Source organism: Colossoma macropomum, unplaced genomic scaffold, assembly GCF_904425465.1.
Source record: "Colossoma macropomum unplaced genomic scaffold, Colossoma_macropomum, whole genome shotgun sequence".
NCBI lineage: Eukaryota > Metazoa > Chordata > Actinopteri > Characiformes > Serrasalmidae > Colossoma > Colossoma macropomum.
In genome coordinates, this window is record NW_023494788.1 from 2,883,049 (window position 1) to 2,898,541 (window position 15,493).

The following is a 15,493-nucleotide window of genomic DNA, read 5'->3' on the forward strand; positions in this document are numbered from 1 at the left end:
ACTCAAAGCCAAAGGACTGTAGTCTAAAGTCAGGCTCAGCTGAAAGACTGAAGTGTTTTCAGCTCTGACTTTGAACCAGTTCAGTAGAATCATCCATACAATTAAAATACATATTTTCACCTGAAAGTAAATTGGTGAATAACAAATTAAATCATTTTCTAGATAAAATTTAAAAAGGGTAACTGCAGTGAAATCAGTTTATTGAACGATTATAGCCATTTGTGTAAGAATGCAGGGATGGGAAAGAAATACTGAAGGGAAAGATACATAATTATGAATGAGCAAAAACAGGAGCAATCAATTAAAATAATAATGAAGCAGAAACTGACAGTTGGTGTAGTCCAGATCCTAAATTAAGGCTAGAGATTTTCAGATTTCAGCAAAAAAGCTTCAAAGTGATTCAGTCCAGAACTGCACAACACGCTCAAAACACCATATCACATGCTAAGTGTTAAGTGTTGTATGGAAAAATGATCTTACCCTAAAAATATTTGGTGAATACATTAAAATGCATATTTCATACAATATCCTGAGGAGCTGTTGGCCTGTTTCTGTTTTTATGTTTGTTGTTACAAAAAAACACACACATTAAAACAGAGTATGGGTGAAACTGGGTGAGTTCTGTGTGTGTAGAAGCCTATTGGGCACTGCCTCTTAGTTTAGATCCATACACTTCACAGAACCACCAGCACCTTAAAAAAGGAAGGTGAACTGAAAAGTACAGTTTATTTAATGAAAAATGGTGGATAATATGCTACAGCACTACAACAAAATCTTCATCTTCATCATATATATATATATATATAAGATGAAGATTTTGTGAAGGTTTATGAATATCATTCCAGTGTGCATTTCAATAGGTTTTTTCCAAAATACTGTTTATCCATTTGTAACAATTTTGGTGTTTACGGTTTTGAAAAGAATTACAGCTGAGGTATAATTCAAAAACCTCAAATAATAGTGATATCAATCAATATGGAGCCTTTTTTTTGGTAGAAATGTGGTGTGCACCACATACTATCATGTGTGCAACATATACTTTCAGGTGAGCACTGATATTTCTTGTATACACTTTGTCAGTAACTGGTTCAGTGTGTTTAAAAGCACTTGGGTAATCATATAATGGGAAAACGCCAAGTCTACATGAGTTACGCAGTAATCAGATTTCTGCTTTGCAATCAACCAACTCACGGAATAAGAATAAGATTTGACGTAAATGTAGCATGAAACACCAACAACATGCCATTGAAAAAAACTTGAGTCACTAGAAGATGAAGAATATTTAAATCCAAGAAAAAAATGAAAGAAATCAGAGTAAGAGTATACATGCACTGACAAACCAGATTACTGAAAATAACTGAAATCCAGCTCTTGTTATCTGGTTTTTTAATCATATTTCTAGGCATTAATCCAATCTAAGAAAACGCAGTGTGCTGTTTACATGACCACGTGAATAATCAGATAACTGCAGAAATCTGCTAATGATCGGATTATTAAGTGCATATAAACACAATCAATGTGCATCATGAAAAAAAAAATTGAAAGTAGGCTATAACACGTATTGGAACTAAACCCTTCATTTTTCCATTGATCCCTTGAATAACATCATTTACTATGGAGTTACACTTCCTCCCGTAAATCCGCTGAGTCAGAATTTATTTTTCTATTTCACTGATGGATTTTGCAGATTTCACAGTCTGACTGACTCCAGAGCTCTTGTCAGGTCAGCGGGCCTGAGGGCTGTCATTTTGATTGAAGAGTGTAACAGCACATCAACCCACCGTCCATCACTGGGCGGCTGCAGGCCACAGCCGTCTGATTCATTCTTCACCAGCAGCTTCTCTCTTCTTCAGCCAAATATTTCATACACTTTCAAAAATGCCCATGAACTGTTACAGTATTACGAAGGTTCATGTAAATAAGGCACCTGAAAACTGGAACTCTTTTTTTCCATTGGTCATGGGTCCAGTACTTTAGTTGTATGGTTTTTGGCACCTGCTTAAAGAGTAACTACACCCCACTGTTTTCAGCTAACTCCACCCCCGGCCCAACTTTGAAAAATGCTCAAACTATGGGAGAAGCACTGCAGTGATCTATGGGTTTGGAGGTGGGGCTGGGAGGGTTCATGGCACTTGTCTGTTCGAGCTGTTGATGGCACTTATCAGCAGCTTTATAGAGACCTGGAAGAATCCTCACTTAATCGGTCTGTAAGGTTACCTAAACATACATTGAACATTATCAATATGAGGCCAGTTAAATCTAAAAGGCCAAAAAATGAAAATATCTACAAATACAATCGCTAAGAATTACCAATAATAACTAACTAGAACACTAAATAACACACTAAATGCGATGAGATGATACGCTCTCCCTCGCTCTAGGCTTGAATGATTTCATATTTATGAGTGCAGCACAAGCAGAGCCATCTCTCTGCATGGCTCTGGGCACGAGTAGGGCAAAAAAAAAGTACAAGAGGGGAGAGTTACTCTTTATGATTGGTACCAAGAGAATCTAATGGTACAGAAGGGTGTTCTTCTCATTCTATAACACATGCAGATTAAGCTAATGACAACTTAGCAAATGAATCACCCTTCCAGGAGAAGATAAAGTCATTAAGCATTGGTAAATGACCACTATGGTCTGTCGCTAACTGATCTGTACTGCATGTGTGTAAGCATTTCCCAGTAGTTTAAACCTGTAGTTATTCCATGTATATTTTGCACTCTTGTCTGCTCAGTTGGTGAGTTATCCTACATGTTTATCAGTGAAAACACAGAGCTTTAAGATGAGCAGTTTTGCTTTGCATAAAATAGCATTCTTAGTCTGTATGGGTGCTACAATAACTGGGCAAGCTGGGCAAAATATAGTCTCAATATCAAACGGCTTATTACTCCCTATGTAGTGCACACTAGGTCATTATATAAAGATTCTACACACAAACAGTGCATTACATTTTAAATAAAAGGCATTGATATGCAGTCAAAGCTGTCCAACATCTTAGCAAGCTGAAGAGTGGTACTTTCCTCATAAACAGATGCCATGTTGAGCCATGTTACAAGCTTTCTCATTCTTTTTTAACCAGTCTCCACCTTTATGTCTCTGATTTAACTGAAATAAATGCCATATTTAGTTTGGTTTACTGTAGAGGATGAGCTTATTTTCATTTAAATCAACAAAGTGTAATTTGACAAGGGGCGCCCAAACTTTTGCACACGGCTATATGTGAATCATCTCTGTGCTGATTGGCTGCCTTATAGAGTGCCTTGTCCAAAAAGTAGTATGGCCTGTTCTTTAGCCACACACCTCATATCTTTTCAGCTCAGAGCGACCTCCCGAGCCCACCTTCCCTCCTGCAGTCGTGGTCTTGTCAGCACCCGCAGCCCACCTGCTGATGTAAAGCAGCAGAGCTGGGGGGGCGTTCGGTTCTATTCACAAAAACTGATCTCACATTCTTGGCACGGTTCGCGCTGTTTGGGACCTAATTGACTCTTATTTGTCCTTGAAGTAGCTCAGTGATAAGCAGAACGTGGTGAGAGGCCTTCTTTGGGAGGGTGATGAGGGAACGGTGACGGGTAGTGATGGGGAGGACCCTGGAGGAGAGGGGGGGCGGTGGGAGATAAAGAAAACACGTCCGGGGGTCTGGAGGTTATCTGAGGTGTGCCAGCGAGTCTGTGCCAGAGTGATGCCGTCAAAATGGCCTTTACAGCACGCGAGAGGCACGAGCCAATGAGAGAGCAGAGCTACACATTAACTCACTGCGGAACTCAGACTCTATTGTTCAGCTTAGAACCAGTGTGTTCAACAACAACAGAACCAGGTAACCAGAAATCAGGTGAAACATTCTAAAATGTCTCTGCTGTTCAAATACACAGATTTCAAAGCATTTTAAAAATTATTTAATTTTTTTTGTGTCCAGAATGATAAACAGAACCATAGAAGATGCTAAAAAGTGAATGAAGTGCTAATACAAATTAATATCAGAATGAGATTCTAATAAAATTAATATCCTGAAAGAAAAATATCCAAAATGAGGTTCTAATAAAATTAATATCCAACTTCAGGTTCTAAAAAAATTATCTGTGAAATTCTACATCTATTTCACAATAATAGCACTTACAGTTGGCTGGGGCAGATCTAGCAGGGCCGAGATTTTATGACCTGACTTGTGGCAGAGGTGGCATCCTATGACAGTGTCATGTTTAAAGTCACTGAGCTCATCAGTACGACTCATTCTACTGCCAGTGTTTGTCTATTGAGACTGCAAGGCTATGTGCTTGATTTTATACACCTGTTAGTAATGGGTGTGGCTGAAACACCTGAACTCATTGATTAGGAGGGGTGATCACATACTTTAGGCCTTAGAGTGCACTTACTCAGTGAATATGGAGAACCCATTGGGCACTTCAGTCTAATTTGCCTTGGGAGTTACCATCATGTTACCCGAAATAAGTACTTTGGAGTTTGTATCTCATACTTACCAACACTCAGAAATAAGGGTACTAAACTGTCACTGGGGTGGGACCCTCAAGGGTCCATCTCAGTACCTTTAGTCAGGGAACATAACTGTATCATAATCCACTGAAATGATATGTTCTAAGCTGTACTGACTCCACACACCCCGTCTCGTCTCCAGGCTTTTAGTTTACAAATACGAACTTTTCACCTGGAAAAACTTATTTAAGGTTCACAATCAGACCTTAAACCCACTGTTGTACCTTTGAGGGAACATTTACATTGTTTGTACCTTGATGAACGAAACATGTACCTGCACAGAACCTTTATTGGTAACAGTGTAGATAATATCTAGAACTTAGGGAACTGTAAAAGAAACTAAAACACCAAGAAAACTAGTATAGAAAGGCAGTTTCTCCCAACACCCACCGTAGATACCCCACTCCACTGAGCTTGTGTAATATCTGAGATATTTATAAGATTAATATGTTTTCTTTTCCAGTTTGTGAGTAGTTAGTCTGAACAGACTGAGGACTCAGTAGAGAGCTGAAGTAAATACTCTGTAAGCTTGAGCTCCATTAGCTCCAATCAGCGCCCTGCACGCTAACTCTCACTTACTGACACTCTCAGCAGCACCCACCCATACACGCATTAGAGTCCAACTGATATGCTAAAATTACAGCACTGCGGTGGCGGAACAGAGAGAGAGAGAGAGAGAGAGAGACAGACAGAGAGAGAGAGTGAGTCATCCCTCTGTTTTGAGGAGAAGGGATGAGAGCCGGTGGATCATCTCTGATCTGTTTATGGTCCGTTTTTCTCGCTGAAGCTCTCATGTCCATCAACTGGGTGTCCACTGAACCAGCAAGAGAGAGAGAGAGAGAGAGAGAGAGAGAGAGAGAGAGAGAAAGTGAGAGAGAGAGACACAGAGAGAGAGAGAGACAGAGAGAGATAGAGAGAGAGAGAGAGAGAGATAGAGAGAGAGAGACAGAGAGAGAAAGAGAGAGAGTGAGAGACACAGAGAGAGAGAGAGACAGAGAGAGATAGAGAGAGAGAGAGAGAGAGAGAGAGAGAGTTAATAAAGTACAGATCTGTCACTCTTGTACAGTAAATGTGAAAACGTTGGGCTGATAAGTAAAAAACCACACAGAGCAGAAAGAGCAGCTGATTTAAGCTGAGAGGAGATTAGAACGGCTGCTCGGGATCAGACGGTCAGAAACATGGCGCTGAACTGACCACCAGCCCAGACGAGCAGTCACCATCACTCTGACCTCATTACATACACACACTATTGTTTAACAGCTGTATAGTGTATATATAGTAAATGTATATATAGTAAATGTATAATTACTGTATATTATCTATGATTCAGTAACACAGCTTTATTGTCTATGTTTATATTACTATCTGCAGTATAATTATTCATTATTATGACCAGCTATTTCAAACTTTAGAGTTGTTACTGTGGATAATAGATAAATGCAGAGAAAGAAAGAAAGAAAGAAAGAAAGAAAGAAAGAAAGAAAGAAAGAAAAATTTAAAAAGAGAGAAAAGAAAGAAAGAAAGAAAAATGAAAGAAAGAAAGAAAGAAAGAAAGAAAAAAGAAAGAAAGAAAGAAAAAAAGAAATAGAGATAGGACTAAAGAAAGAAAGAAAAAGAAAGACAGAAAGAAAGACAAAGAAAGACAAAGAAAGAAAGAAAGAAAGAAATACAGAAAGAAAGAATAAAAGAAAGATAGAAAGGGAGAAAGAAAGAAAAACAGAAAGAAAGAATAAAAGAAAGATAGAAAGGGAGAAAGAAAGAAATGAAAAAGTGAGAAAGAAAGAAAGCAAAGGGAGAAAGAGATAACCACAGAGAGAAAGAAAGGAAGAGAGAGAGATGGAGAGAAATGAGGAGAAAGAGAAAGAAATAGAGAGATAGACAGAGAGGATAGAGAGAGAAGGGAATGAAGACAGAGAGAAAGAGAGAGATGGAAATAGAGAAAAAAAGAAAAACGGGGGAGAGAGAGATTCACAAGAGGAAGAGTGTGGGGGCGTTCACCCACAGCGGATAATCCACCTCTCTCTCTATCTCTCTCTCTCTCTCCCTCTCTCTCTCTCTCCCTCTCTCTCTCTCTCTCCCTCTCTCTCTCTCTGCCTCCGGGATTGTCTGTTCTTTTCCAAAAAAGAAAAGCAAAAGAGAGGCATGAGAGGAGAGCAACACACACACACACACACACACACACACACACACACGCACACACACACACACACACACACACGCACGCACACACACACACACACACACACACACGTTCTCATGTTCGTTCTCGTTAGGCAGAGAAATGAATCTAGGACACAGAAGAAAGTGAAGACATGAAGATGGACAGGAACACAAATCGCAGAAAGGAGCTCCTGCAGCCAGTTTTACAAACTCCTCTGATTCAGTTCTGGATGGGATTAAACGCTCAGAGCAGTCAGTCTGGATTCCAGAGAGTCAGAGAGTTTGAGGCCTTTATTTACTGCCTCAGCGCGAGTCTCACAGGGCCTGAACTCTACACTCCTCTCCTGTTTCATTTCACCTGATTTTTCCAGCCTCTCTTCATCCTTTACAGTGAATCAGGCTGTTTTGTTACTGTTCCTTTAAGAATGAATGTATGTAAATGACCTCTGTTCTTATTGGCTGCCTCATTCAAAAAGCAGTCCTGAACTGAAGGTTTTCTACTGAGTCTCTGAAGTGCCATTATAAAAAAAATTGCAATCAACAATATTTATTTATACCTCACAAAATTTTCGTGTTCACTTCCAATAATTTTGCATTTGTTTGCAAAAGTTTTGTGTTCTCTTTTGCAAAATCCATTTTTTTAACCTCGGCCCCTTAGGGCCTCCCTGGTTTTATATATTATGGGATCTTTAAATAATTGACAATCCAAATAAACCAACATGAATGAGGGAGAACGTTCTGGATGGCATGTGTTGAAGATAATTGGTGTTAGATGGCGTTTGTTGGTGTTTATTGGTGTTTAGTGTTTATTGCTCTTAGATGGTGTTTGTTGGTGTTTGATGATGTTACATGGTGTTTGGTGTTTATTGGTGTTAGATGGTGTTTGGTGTTTATTGGTGTTAGATGGCGTTTGTTGGTGTTTGATGGTGTTATATGGTGTTTGTTGGTCTTTGATGGTGTTACATGGTGTTTGGTGTTTATTTTTGTTAGATGGTGTTTGGCATTTGTTGGTCTTAGATAGTGCTTGTGTTTATTGGTTTTGGATGGTGTTTGTTGGTGTTTGATGGTGTTATATGGTGTTTGAAGGTGTTACATGGTGTTTGGTATTTATTGGTTTTAGATGGCATTTGTTGGTGACTGATGGTGTTACATGGTGTTTGTTGGTCTTAGATAGTGCTTGTGTTTATTGGTTTTGGATGGTGTTTGTTGGTGTTTGTACATCTTTAATGGAGTTAGATGAGGGTATTAGATGGTGTTAATTGGTGTTAGATGGTGTTAGTCGGCATCTGTTGGTGTTGAAACTGTTTTCTGGTGTTTGATTTTGTTCTGGTGTTAGTCGGCATTCGTTGGTATTTGGCATTTTCTGGTGTTAGTCAGCGTTTGGTGGTATTAGGCACCCTTTTTTGGTGTTTGATTTTTTCTGGTGTTGGTCAGCCTTTGTTGGTGTTTGATGGTGTTTTCTGGTGTTAGTTGGCATTTGTTGGGGGTTTATGCTGTTTCTGGTGTTTGATGGTGTTTTCTGGTATTTGTCAACATTTGATGGTGCTAGATGCCATTTTTTGGTGTTTGATGGTGTTATTCACCGTATTTTGGTGTTTGGTAGAATTTACTGATGTTCTTCAGTGTTTGTTGGTGTTTTATGCTGTTTTCTGGTGTTAAATTTTTTTTCTGGTGTTAGGCCTTTTTGTGTGTGTTTGATTTTTTTCTAGTGAAATAAGTATATGCAGCATTTCATTCAGTACTTGTTATGTATCCGTGTCCATTTTAAAAAATGTTCCAGTGGTTCTATTTGATTGGCAGTGTATGAACAAACCGTACATATATCATATTTTAACTCATAACAGTACCTATAGTCAGTATTCAGAGTCTAATTAAAAGCACTGAGGTTTCAGAATGGCTGCAGTGGAGGACGATGATGATGATGATGAACAGCCTTAACAGTCTACACTAATGGTTAATCCCATTACAGTAGAACACAGCATGTCATCACCACTACAGCTCGAGCTGCTCTGTTCATCGTCTCGGCAGATTGACGCGACGCAGAGCAGACCATGCGTGTGTGTTGAGTGTGTGTGTGGTGTGTGTGTGTGTGTGTGTGTGTGTGTGTGTGTGTGCGCTGTAACTGGGTTGGCAATAAACGTTTCTGTCTCAGATACTCAGCCATAACAGAGCACAGGGGATGTCATCAGATTTGTGAGCTGGAGCTGCTGTTCACAAAGCCTGCTGATGTAGCTTCAGATTAATACATAATTCATGAAAATTTCAGCCGTGAAAGTTGATCCCGACTGAGAGCTCCTACTAGAGGGTTTAGAGAGCTGCACGATTATGAAAGTGCAGCCCAATTGAAGCTCATTCCCGTGCCTTTGAGACCTGACCAGTCCACGCCTGACTAGAACTGCTCAATTTGAAACAGGAACCGGCTCGCATGCGCTAACAGAGATGAATTATCAGTTTTACAGAGATTTCCTTTGTAACTAAGCGCGTGAGTTGATGTCATGTCACTAGGTATGTAGTTCTTAGCCTGACAACATTAAATAAAAGCACAGAAATATTTTGTTTTGCTTCTCTTTAGCTTCTCAGACACAACCTCCTTTGTGGCTCAGTGAATTAGCTTGCTAGTTTAGCTAGTTTGGCCCGCAAAGCAAATAGCATACTGAGCAGTGAGTGGGTCATTCAGAGTGGTTTGGTGTGAAATGGTTGACAGTTCAGACTCAGATTTCTTTACAGTGGTGGTGATAGGAACCAGGGGTCGCCATGACAACAACACAAATATAGACATTTTATTTACTATCCAAAATAACCAGTGAACCTACACGAGTCTTCAGAGTTTTATATGAAATGTTTATGATGGCAAAATAGTGGTAAATCTGAAAAAGTTTTTCCCTATAACACTCTTCATGTACCTCTCCTATGTGAATGTTTTTTTTTAAAAATACACTATATGGACAAAAGTATTGGGACACACATCTTAATCATTGACTTCAGTGTATGAGGCCAAAAACCTTCTCAAAACTATTGTCAAACAACATCAGACAACATTTCAGACATCAGGCAGCATATGTATAACCATTTGTTGTAATAACTTCCCGTGAGGGAGCTTTTAGAGGTGGACGTCTGGTTCCTATCACCACCACTGTGAACCGTTCTGACTGGGTTAGTTTCTCTAGAGCACAGCATTTCACACCAAACCACTCTGAATGACTCTGTTTACAGCTAAATAAGTAAATTATACAGAAATTTGGAAAAATCAGTGGCATTCCCCTTCAAGCGCAATTTATCATATCGTTCAGGCTGACTTCTGATTTTATTATCCAAAAAAGGCTTAAGGAGTGAATTTTATAATCTTATAACTTCTATGGGCTTTGACCTGTTCCTTCAGTCTCAAGGCCAGTGTTTAATCATTTGGTCGTGTCTGGACTCTTTTGAAAGGTCAGGCCGTGCTCTATCTTTGTGCAACATTTGACATAAATCAATTTACAGTGCGATAAATCTAAATGTATATATTCCATATGTTGTTTTAAAAAGTGTATTTTTCTACAAAATCTGAAAATGAAAGGTTGTAATATTGTAAGAAAGAACTGCAAATACATTATTGAGTGAATATCATGTTTATGTCAGTAAGGAACCTGGCTAAAAGAGCAGGCTGTGGTGAGGAATCTTCACTGCAGGACAGAACGAAGGCCTGACTCTCAGCACAGATGAGCTCAGTGAGGAATCACAAGATCTGATCCACTTTATTGATTAGATACAGCACATCAGGTACAGCACACTGCCCTGCTGCAGTGGAGCCTGTGGAACTGCACGAGTCTCATAGCAGAGCAGCCTCCTACTGTCCTCTCCTCTGGGGTTTAACAGGAGGTGCTGTTCCAGAAACGTTGCCAGATTTAAAGCGATAGTTTGATCACAATACAAATTCACATTTACTTGTTAGATACAAATAAAGACCCAAATATTGATTTTTTTGTTACGCAGTAAAACCAGTGACACGACTCCTAGAGACCATTTGGCATTTGTTTCCTTTATGTCATTTAATTTAGATATTCCATAGTCATGTATAGATTATTGTAGTTAAAATCGCAGAAAGACATGTTTTTTACCCCCAAAATATGGCCTCAGCCTTTACACATGACTGTGGGGACGAGCTCTTCTGTGGTGCTTGGAATTCTATATGATTGATTTAAAAGCCAATATTGCTGAATTGACGGCTCAAGAAGGTGTAATTATTAAAATAACATTGTTTTATTTTAAAATATGAATAAATTAGTAACCCTAACATGTTTTTTAAGGCAATATATCTTTAAACGCTAGGGACACGAAAATGGACATTTCTGTTGCATGATGCATTAAAAGTCACCAACGCTCTGCTGACTCAATAACTGCAGAGTTCAAACCTCCTCTCGCATCAACGTCAGCACAAAAACTGAGCACTAGGAGCTTCATGGCAGGGTTTCCATGGCCGAGCAGCTGCATGCAAGCCTTACATCACCAAGCGCAATGCCAAGCGTCAGATGGAGTGGTGTAAAGCGCCGCCACTGGACTCTGGAGCAGTGGAAACGTGTTCTGTGGAGTGATGAATCACACTTCTCTATCTGTCAGTTTGATGGACGAGTCTGGGTTTGTACAAAGCTAAAGAACTAAATGTTCAATATCCATCAAAATCATCAACAGTTCTGGTCGCGCAGAGCCAATAATGTACATTTTCATGCTTTCTCTTCAGGACTGACAGAAAGTGCACTGCCGAAAATGCTACTGTAGCAAAAGAAAGCTTCTTAGATATAATCATGATTTCTTTTTATGGGGTTGTTAAGAATTCTGATTAAGGTTAAGAATTAGTAAATTAAGGTGAAGCATACTGTGATGTTATTAAACCCATTTCTAAGCCTCTTTTGCACATTTTAAGTCGTTTTATCACGGGACGTGATCTCACTGCACTGGCAGATCATTTTGTTTGCTTCAAGAAATCATTGGCCTGGAATTATAAGGTTCTGACTGCAGTCTGTGGAGTTTTAAGGTATGGAGGAAAGATTTCACTTTCAAGATAGCAAAACTCTTACATAGTGCACTCACTTTTTATCCTATTAAGGTCATGGCATTGAGATACCTTAGACCACTGAAGGTTAAAATCATAGGTCATTTAGAAATAGCCTTTTCTGGAATGGACCAAACGCAAATAGAACTTTTTATTTCTGAGAACTTTCTTAAGTCTATAATTGTAAAAATGTTTTTTTTCCAGTGTGTTAAATTCAGAACAGAAGTGTGATCTCTGTAGACGATCAACACAATCAACAAAACATGGTATTTGAAACTTTTGCATATGACTGTATGACACAAAAAATAAGCCCAAAACAGGCTGTCAGTAAGACAGTATGTGTTTACATACTACATAAAACTATATAATAAGATTTGTTTCCCAAAAGTGAAACTTTTCCATATGGGCTCTTTAATATTCATTTTAAGTGTATCTATTATCAAACTGATTGTAGTTTATACAAAGCAGTTTTTATGAAAAGGGTCACAAGATCAGATGGAGAGAACAGCTCAGTGCTGATATGAAGGAAGCACAGTAACTACATCACAAGCCAGAACACCAACTCACCAGTGACATAACAGAAAAAAGGGGACACCGAACAGCCGCCTCTCTGACTGACCTGCCGTCTCTAACAGTCGATTATAATCCCCCTCAAAGCCACACTAAGGTCCTATCTGCACTGATGTCAGGATCGAAGTGACCCCGCCAGAGGCCAACATCGATATCTTCCATTCACCAACATCACCAAGCTGACCTGCATTTAACACATGAGCAAACAGCTAGGACTCCATCCACACAAACCCAGCCTGACCACAGAGAGCCACACAAACCCAGCCTGACCACAGAGACCCACACAAACACAGCCTGACCACAGAGACCCACACAAACCCAGCCTGACCACAGAGACCCACACAAACCCAGCCTGACCACAGAGAGCCACACAAACCCAGCCTGACCACAGAGACCCACACAAACCCAGCCTGACCAAAGAGACCCATACAAACCCAGCCTGACCACACAAACTCAGCCTGACCACACAAACTCAGCCTGACCACAGAGATCCACAAAAACCCAGCCTGACCACACAAACTCAGCCTGACCACAGAGAGCCACACAAACCCAGCCTGACCACACAAACCCACACACACTCATCCTGACCAAACAAATCTACACAAACCCAGCCTGACCACACAAACTCAGCCTGACCAGAGACCCACACAAACACAGCCTGACCACAGAGAGCCACACAAACCCAGCCTGACCACAGAGACCCACACAAACACAGCCTGACCACAGAGAGCCACACAAACCCAGCCTGACCACAGAGACCCACACAAACACAGCCTGACCACAGAGAGCCACACAAACCCAGCCTGACCACAGAGACCCACACAAGCCCAGCCTGAACACACAAACTCAGACTGACCAAAGAGACCCACACAAACCCAGCCTGACCACAGAGAGCCACACAAACCCAGCCTGACCACACAAACCCACACACACACATTCTGACCACACAAATCTACACAAACCCAGCCTGACCAGAGACCACACAAACTCAGTCTGACCACACAAGCCAAACACACCCAGCCTGACCACACAAACTCAGCTTTATTATTTTCTTGCTTTTTCAAATGTGATTTTCAGTGTTTATAAACTTTTTTATGATAATTTGTGATTATTTAATCAATATATCAATATTATTTCACTCCTGTGCTGATTATTTGTTTAAACGCTCGTGTTTTTTTATTCTTCTTTTTACCATTTTATTTTTTTCATTACTACTTTCTAATCATATACTCTTAATGTTCATTCGTCATTTTATATTATTGTTAAGTAAAGCCATTTGAGATACTCCCTTGTCTGCAGGGTGCTATTAAAAATAATACAATACAAATATTAACTTTTCTTGTTAGAATTATTTGATTTTTTTGATGTCACGAAAACCAACTCATTTACACACATCAGTCAGGCATAACATCCTTGTTTCTACACTCATTGTCCATTTTATCAGCTCCACTTACTATATAGGTGCACTTTGTAGTTCTACAGTTACAGACTGTAGTCCATCTGTTTCTCTGCATACCTTGTTAGCCCCCCTTCTACCCTGTTCTTCAGTGGTCAGGACCCCCATGGACCCTCACAGAGCAGGTACTATTTGGGTGGTGGATCATTCTGCAGATCACTGCAGTAACCCTGACGTGGTGGTGGTGTGATAGTGTGTGTTGTGGTACGAGTGTCCACTCACTGTCCACTCTATTAGACACTCCTACCTTGTCAGTCCACCTTGTAGATGTAAAGTCAGAGACGATAGCTCATCTGCTGCTGCACAGTTTGTGTTGGTCATCCTCTAGTCCTTCATCAGTGGTCACAGGACGCTGTTGGCCGGATATTTTTGGTTGGTGGACTATTCTCAGTCCAGCAGCGACACTGAGGTGTTTAAAAACAGTCTGATCCACTCAGACCAGCGCAACACACACTAACACACCACCACCACGTCAGTGTTGCTGCAGTGCTGAGAATGATCCGCCACCCAAATAGTACCTGCTCTGTGAGGGTCCATGGGGGTCCTGACCACTGAAGAACAGGGTAGAAGGGGGGCTAACAAGGTATGCAGAGAAACAGACGGACTACAGTCTGTAACTGTAGAACTACAAAGTGCACCTATATAGTAAGTGGAGCTGATAAAATGGACAATGAGCGTAGAAACAAGGAGGTGGTCAGAATGTTATGCCTGATCGGTGTATATCCACTTAATCAGTCTACAGGGTTTAGCCCCGCCCACTCACAGTGAAGTTATATGTAGTGTCTATGCCAGGAGGGCATCCAACCAGAACAGAGCTTATTGACATATATCATTCTTAAAGGGGCAGTAAAAACAGCCTGTTTAAAGGACCAGGGTACCACACAAATTATGTAAAAGGACCTCATGAGAAAAAATAAAAAACAAGAAAAATGTAGGATATGGGGTTTTAATATATTGCAAGGTGTACTGCAGTCACAATACACAGCAGTATAAAGCAACGATAGGAGTACTTGCTCTATTTGAGTGTTAGAGAGAGCATCTGAATATCACCTCTAATATACAAACAGCCAGCAAACTACAGACAGAAGATCTGCTGAAAGGTCAACACCAAACACACACTGAGCTGCTGCCGACACAGAGACCTTTTATTGTAATTCAATGCTTAAACCAACCTTGGCTGTCTGCTGCTACACGAGGACACACAGTAAAGGCACATCCTACTAGACAAAACTCTGCTGCCCAGCTTTTAAAACTGATCTGCTCCCCACCAACGCTGCACGTAAAAATAAGGCAGCATTAAACAATGCTGTGTTTATGATCAGGACTTCTGAGAAACATTAAAAATATTCCGGTGGCCTGAAAATCTTTCTTACATCAAACACTCAGTAGGTGCATCTAAAACTATTCTCCAGCTAGTTTGAACACTCTTTTGTCTTTAGGCCCAGCAACACCTTAGGAACCACCTGGGATACCATAGTAATGGCCTAGCAACATCTTAGTACCAACTGGGAAACTATAGCAACGGCCTAGCAACATCTTAATAATCACCTGGGATACCATAACAACATCTTAATAATCACCTGGCATACCATAGCAACATCTGAATAATCACCTGGGATACCATAGCAATGACCTAGCAACAACTTCAAAAACACCTGGGATAACAAATCAACACCTGAGCAACCACCTGGGATTGCACAGCAACAGCCTAGCAACATCTTGGTAATCACCCAGGATACCACAGCAACGGCTTAGCAACATCTTAGTAACCACCGGGGATACCATAG